At 41.0% G+C, this 7,835-nt stretch overlaps 1 long non-coding RNA gene across 2 annotated transcripts in view; it reads left to right on the top strand.

Annotated features, from left to right (window-relative positions):
- LOC116632830 overlaps positions 1-7,835 on the top strand; it is a 140,406-nt gene that overhangs the window by 107,762 nt on the left and 24,809 nt on the right. For both annotated transcript variants that reach the window (XR_004299505.1, XR_004299506.1), the window contains exon 2: positions 1,391-1,542. This is a non-coding gene — a long non-coding RNA (uncharacterized LOC116632830). The remainder of the gene's footprint in view (positions 1-1,390; positions 1,543-7,835) is intronic.

The following is a 7,835-nucleotide window of genomic DNA, read 5'->3' as shown; positions in this document are numbered from 1 at the left end:
AGTTCTTTATAGATTTTGGATACTAGCCCTTTATCTGATATGTCATTTGCAAATATCTTCTCCCATTCTGTCAGTTGTCTTTTGGTTTTGTTGACTGTTTCCTTTGTACACAAGCAAAACTTTTAAGGAAGGTAGAAAAATTTAGTGCATGGGTAGGAAAGACAGTGACTTCCAAAGTAGCTCTCAGGGGACACCTGGGTGGCTCAGTTGGTTAAGCCACCGAACCTTGATTTTGGCTCAGGTCATGGGCTCTGTGCTCAGTGGAGAATCTGCTTGAGATTTTTCTCCCTCTATCTCTCCCTCCCACCCCCCTCCCCTCAAACTTGCACGTGCTCCCTCCCTCAAATAAATAAATCTTAAAAAACAAAACACACACAACAAAGTAGCTCTCAGAACACTCAATACACATCACAAAGTACAAGCGGTATTTTGACCATCTTGTTCATTTTTATACCAAGATTGACCCAGTGGCTCCCACCAGAGAAATGCTCAATAAGCACTTAGAATGAACAAAGGAGAGGTAACTGTTCTGTTGGCCTATCAGCTATCACATGGGTGCCCCACGTGTCCACAAGCCACAGCACAGTGCACCAGAGAGCCCCACAGCCCCACCCTAATGGGCTGAGCCTAGACTATGATGCCACATCAACCACTTTTTCAATCACTGCATGAATGTTTGCCCCTTGAGGGGAGGCAGTGCTGGTGAGGGTGGGGCACCTGGGCTCTGCCTCTTCTGGCCAGGGCTGGCGATCACCACTGTCACGCTTGGTCCCAGGTGGCTGCCGATTCAGGTGGATCAGGAAGGCTGGGCCACTTGGGCTCAGGAAGCAGGACCAGGTGATAACTGACTGTAGGTGCACATGCCAGGGGGATGGGAATTATGGTACTTGCCAGCATGAATGAGTGAAACCTATAACTTAATGACTTAAGTATGTGAGTATAAACCATGGAGTTTAGCAGGCATGGACATGCAGGTGGAATTCTAGAAGTATTTTGAAGTCAGTTCAGCCTTTGGGGTGCCGCAGGAGTCCCTTCTCTGTTTCATGCTCCTTCCACAGCTGTTTGGCAGTTGCTGTTGGGAAATCTGGCACAGGGACAGTATTCAAAGGTCTTTGGAGTGACTTTGGAAAACGCACAGCCTGAGAGAGTTGTATCAAAGTTTCAAAGCCTCCGAGGTAGCCTCTGTGAAGCATTTGTGACCAGCGGCCCCCAGCTCTTGGAATAACATTTTGTGAAAAGCCAAATGACACGGAGCAGGTGTGTCTCCCGTCCCTTTGATACAGTGAGACATCCAATCTGTTCTCAACTCCACTCTTACCTCTTAAATATAACCGGAATATGTCTCTTTTTCTCTAAGCCATATCCTAACTCAAGTCATCGTTCTCTACAGACCGGACTTCTGCAGTGGTGTCCCCACCCAGTGACAGCGCCATTGCATTGCAGAGCTCCGGGGAGCAACATTGACCTTGTAGCCCGTGTCAGTACACCCCGGCGCACACCTCCACCTGCACAACTGGTTAGAACAAGAAGATGCCCTTGGAGGTAAGCAATAATGCTCTCCCTCCTTGGATCTATTTTCCCTTTGCTATTTACTATAATTTTTAGAATATTTCAGGCACACCGAAACCTATAAAGAGTAATATAACATATACTCACATGTCCATCACCAAACTTTTTCACATTTTAACATTTTACAAAAATTTTTGGAGTTAGGTAGCCTAAATATTTATTACGAAATATATCACACATAGAGAAAAGGATATGTAATGTAAATGAACACTTTAAAGAACAAATACTTATGTGCTCACTACTCAGCTTAAGACATGGAATATTTCCAAATGTCTTTAAAGTCTTCCATATGCCCCTTCCAAACCAGGAATTCTGCTGTGTCCCCTCAGAAGTAACCACTATTCTGATTTTTGTGATAACTGTTTCCTTGCATTTCTTTATATTTGTAGCATATATATACAAATCCTTAATGGTTCTTTGTCTTTTTTTTTTTTTTTTGGCACTTTATATAAATGGGGTCAATCTAAATGCATTCTCTTGTGATTTGCTTTTTTTTCGCTTAGCAGTGTGTTTTGGAAACCATATCCATTGTTTCAGGGAGCTGAAATTCATCTGTTTCCACTGCTTTCCAATCCATATTTCATACCACAGCCAGAGCAATCTTTTAAAGATACAAAACCATTATTTGTTACTCTGCTGCATAAAGCCCTTCAGGCGTTCCCAAACTCTTGGAATAGAACCACACATCCCTGACCCTGCACACGAGCCCCCATGTCACCTGACCCCATGTCCCTCTAGGGTCTCATCTCGCTGCTCCCCGGCTGAGGTCCATTTCCATGATCTCAACAAGCTCTTCCCCTCCTTCTGGCCTTCACACACACCTGGATGCCCCCTTTCATTCTTCACCTGGCTATTCCTGCTCAAACTTCAGGTTTCTTCACACACACCTGGATGCCCCCTTTCATTCTTCACCTGGCTATTCCTGCTCAAACTTCAGGTTTCTTATTAAACATCACTTCTTTAAGTAGATCCTCATTGGGACACCTGGGTGGCTCAGTCAGTTAAGTGTCCAACTCTTGATTTCAGCTCAGGTCCTGATCTCAGGGTTGTGGGATCCAGCCCCATGTTACGCTCTGCGCTCAACAGGGAGTCTGCTTCAGATTCTCTCTCTCCCTCTGCCCCCCCTCCCTTTCTCTCTCTCTAAAATAAATAAATAAATAAATCTTTGGGGCGCCTGGGTGGCTCAGTCAGTTAATCATCTGCTTTGGCTCAGGTCATGATCCCAGGGTCCTGGGATCCTGCCCCTCTGCTCAGTGAGGAGCCTGCTTCTCCCTCTCCCTCTGCCGCTCCCCCTGCTTATGCTCTCTCACTCTCGCTCTCTCTCAAATAAATAAATAAATAAATTTTAAAATTAAATAAATAAATAAATCTTTTTTTAAAAAAAAGGAAAAAAAATAAGTGGATCCTCGCTAACCTCCCAATGTAAATTAGAAGCTCCTTGTTTTGCTTCCTTCTTGCCCTGTTGCTTCAAGTACTTACCACTGTGTTATTATATATTTATTTGTGCAATTATTTTTATCTTTATTTGATGCCTGTCTCCCGTAAGTGTTATTGAGGACAGGATCACATACGTTTAGCCCTGGCATGTAACAGGTTTCAAATAATTATCATTCAATGAGAAGTGAAGCCAGAAAGAGTTGATGTAGTCAGGACCAAAAAAAAATGTGTTCAGCTCATTCTGGGACAATTCTCGGCAGGATAAAAACTGTTAAAAATGAAGGTGTCAAAGGATTCTTCAAGAAACCATGTCAGGTTCTGTACAATCAGAGGCAGATGTTAAGCTTTTGTATTTGTCCTATATGCTGACCCAGAGAAAGTGACCGAGAGGCAATTTAGTGTAGCAGCTGCTATGCTGTATCTTAAACATAAAATATATAACAATAACTAAAACTTACTTAGTACTTATTTGTATGGGCACCACTCTAAGTGCTTTGCCTGAATGAATTGATTTAATTCTCATTCCAAAGGGAAGTGTTTCATTATCCCCATTTTTACATATCCTTATGTTTCACCAGGAAACTGAGGCACAGAGAGATGAAGAACTTGCCAGAACTTACACAACTAAAAAGTGGCAAATTCAGACTGTGGACCCAGGCAATCTTACTGCAGTGTTCTTGGCCACTATGCTAATTGCCCTTAATAATTTTGTTCAAAGAATATTTGCAGCATGAATAAATGATAAGGGCAATGCCAAAGTTCAAGCTAAGTACTGTAGGCCTATAAAATGAGAGCGTTTGACTCTATTTATGGCTGTCAGAGGAACGGACACAGGAGGACGATGCTGTCCATGACTGCAGACACATCTAGAGTCTGAGACACGTTAGTGAAGAGGGGCTGATCAGCAGGTGGGTGTGAAATGGATGGACGGTTGTAAACGTAGTCCCCTGACAGAATGTGGAAGGTCTCGAATGAGACTTTTAGAGGCTCCTAATTTAAAAAAAATATATTATTTATTTATTTAAGAGAGAGAGAGAGCATGATCAGGGTGAGGGGCAGAGGGAGAGGGAGAAGCAGACTCTTCATTGAGCAGGGAGCCCGATGCGGGGCTTGATCCCAGGACTCCGGGATCCTGACCTGAGTCGAAGGCAGACGCTTGACTGACTGAGCCACCCAGGTGCCCCTAGGCTCCTAATTTTTTAAGCAGGACTCCAACTTGTCATACTAAATACAAAACAGAATCTTGTCCTGGCAACAACTGGAGCTCAGGTGTTGCAGGTGAGGGATATTCAATGACACATCTTCCCCTATCGACTTGTAGCCATTTATTTCCATAAGGGCGGAAGGGCTCTGTGATTCAGATATATAGAAAAATGTCTGATGGCTGGAGGAGCCTCAAAGGAGGCAGGTTGTAGGGACAGACATTGAGGAAGGCAGAGGAGAATTCACTGCACAGGATGAAGTTAGGCAAAGAGGAGCAGGCTGATGCTGGAACTCCTCATTATCTGATCACCTTTCCAGAATGTGTGTGCTGCAGGAGAGAGAAGGGCAGTGAACACTGAAACAGACATGCTCAAATACCCCATCGCAACCCGAGCGTGGAAGGTGTTGCAGTGTGGCCCTTGGTATTCCTGGTTTCTCCAGCATTGTGTATTGTGAATTTCCCATTTGGCCAACCATATGTGTGGCAGGGTTGGGTAAGGAGATCAGTTCTAACCCTGAAAATTGAGGATAGGTTCAATTCTTGGATGCTTGGAAGCATCCCATGAGAATTCCTGGAAATTCTTGGAGACTGAGTAATTACAGGAGAGTAGAATTCCTATAATCATATAGATGGTAGACTTGACCACATGAAACTTGGGAAATAATGATAATGGGACTAAATCTATTCTTCCTGGATGCTGAAACCTGAGACACTTGGGATCTATCACTCTCTAGCCCAGATTTCTTTACTAAGCGGTACTCCGAATCTCTCCACTTAGATGTCCCACATGACCAAAAACTCAACAGGTCAGCAACTGAATTCATTATTTTTCCCTCTACTCTCTTCTCCTCCACCTGGCTTCCTCATCTTAGTAAAGTGGCACCAGCTTTCTCCCAGTTGCTCAAGCCAGAAACTTGTAGCGTATTTTCTTCCTGTGTCTACATCAACCCCCAGATGCAATCCACAAGGTCTTGTCTAGTTTACCATCTAAACAGTGCACAGCATTCTTCTTTCATCACCCCCACATCCCATACTTAGCCCCATATAAACCCCCATCATCACCACCAGAGTTACTGTCATAGCCTCTCAATTGATTTTCCAATCTTCAAATCCACTTACTTAACAACCCTCCAGTTGGTTCTCCACACCACAGCCAGCACAATTGTTCTAAAATTCAAATCCGAGCATGAACCTTCCTGAACCCTTTAAAATCTTTTAATGGTACCCTACTGCTCTCACCATAATTTCCAAAGACTTAACAAGGTGTGTATCACTAGCACCTTGGACCATGACTGGCATTTAGCATACACCCAGCAGATATGTGTGCATGGAAACTGGAATGAGTTTACATGTCTTATCTACTTTAAAAAAAAAAAATTATTTTATTTTAGAGAGAGAGAGAGAGCACGCACACATGGCAGGGAGGGGGAGAGGGAGAGGGAGAGAATCTTAAGTAGACTCCTCATGCAGAGCCCCACGCAGGGCTGGATGTCACAACCCTGAGATCATGACTGAGCCGAAATCAAGAGTCAGACGCTTAACCCACTGAGCCACCCAGGCGCCCCTGTCTTATTTCCTTTTAACTTGCTGTGAGCACTAATGAGAATGACTTTCCTATATAGTAACAGTCGCTAACATTTACATGTGTCAGCAGTTGGTCATTTGTCTTTTCACTGTGCCTATTTTCTAATACGTACCAGTTTTAAATTTTGTTACAATCAGATCTATACCTCTTTTCTTTTGTGATTTTGGGAGTTCAGTTTATACTTAGAAATTCCTTGCCCATGTGAAGATTATAAAAATATTTTCCTATATTTTGACCTAGCATGTCTATGATTTTTTTCACATTTAAATATTTAATCCATTTGGACTTATTTGTACATATAATGTGAGGTAAGGATCTAACTCTATTGATTTTTCCATTCAGTGGTCAGTTTCCCCAAAGAACCCATTCCTGCCTCACTGATTTAAAATGCTACTTTAATCATTTATTAGTTTCCCATATACACTTGGGTCTGTTTCCTGATTCTCTGTGCTGATGGTTATACTGTTCTATTTCTCTACCAATATCAGATTGTTTTATTATTTATGGGTTTTTGACATATGGAAGTTTTGAATATTTTAAAAGTTAAACTTTTATTGTGATTTCTTCCATTTAAAAGTTTAGCCCCTCAGTCTTACTTATTGAAATTTATGTATGAAATAACATAATTTGCATTTGCATTTACTGTGCAAGGAAAGATTGATTTAAGCAACTGAATATTTTTACTCTGTTGCATTCACATGCCTGCCTACCTCCATGATTTCTTCAGCATCTCCCTTCAAGGGTACTATTAGAAAAGTCATCTTTTTATAGATGTAAATAGAGGTATTTTTTCAGATTTACTATGGGATAATATGCTTTAATTACTGAAAGTAATTTCATTATTGTGTTGAGGACAGTCGACAATATTTATATAGTGTCAGCTTTTGTTTAAACACTAAGTGCTGCTAATTCTGGATCTGTATCTCCCCCAAATTTACTTACTTACTTTTTTTATTTACTTAATTTTAAATCACCTATGTATAGCTTTGGGAAATTGAAGTTAGAGAAAAACGTTTGAGATCCTCAATCGAGAGGTATTAGAGTTTATTACAAGTCCTCATTAGAGAATTATTTAATTAATGCATCTATAACTAAAGCTGTTATTTTTCTTTTTTTTCACATTTAAAATTACAAAACATAATAGACTAAAAGCTTAATACCAAATGACAGATCATATCTGTCATTGTTTTAATAGTCTTGTTTTTTAACTACTTCTTAAAGAAAAGTGAAGTCAAAATATACATTTTGTATATTTTTGAGCATATTATTAGAAAGTTTGTGTAATTCTTTATTAATCAAAACAAAAGTATGGGGTGAGTGAAATAAAACCACTTGTATTTATAGCAGCAAAGTTCTTATATAAACAAAGAATATTTCAAATGCAAAATCCTTAAAGAATGTAAAGCAAATATTTCTCAATTATTTTGTGTCACAATGTATATGACTAACATGTGACTCATAATCTCTGTTCTTAGAATTGATCCTACAGTAACATGGAAAGATGTGCATACAAGGATATTCCCTACAGTATTGTCACAATAGCAGAATATAGAAACAACCTGAACAGGTAGCAATGGATAAAAGGTTTAGTAATTTACGTTATCCATATAACCAGATACTATGTAAGTAATTGAGTTGCAAAACAATATGTTTAGCTTTATCCGCCCCCCGCTTTTGTTTTGTAAAGCTGGACAAACATACCAAAAACCATCCTCTGTGTATACAGAATGTAACAAGCTGGAGGCATGTCGGCCTTGTAGAGAGAGAGACCTCCTTTGTAGGAAAATCTCAGTGGCTCAGGCTGGATGTGTCCCTGTGTGTCCCTATGTGGCTGGCTCTAAGAATACTTGAACTGCTTTGCATGAGACCTTAAGAGAAACTTGTTATTTATTTAGTTATTTTTAAGATTTTATTTATTTGACAGAGAGAGAGAGAGAGAGAGAGAGAGCAAGCAGGGGGAGCGGCAGGCAGGAGAAGCAGGCTTCCCACTGAGCAAGGAGCCTGACGTGGGGCTCTACCCCAGGACCCTGGGATCATGAT

This window comes from Phoca vitulina, unplaced genomic scaffold (genome assembly GCF_004348235.1).
Source record: "Phoca vitulina isolate PV1807 unplaced genomic scaffold, GSC_HSeal_1.0 scaffold7, whole genome shotgun sequence".
Classification (NCBI taxonomy): Eukaryota; Metazoa; Chordata; class Mammalia; order Carnivora; family Phocidae; genus Phoca; species Phoca vitulina.
The sequence above is the reverse complement of the archived record's forward strand: the minus strand, read 5'-3'. Positions and strand labels throughout refer to the sequence as shown.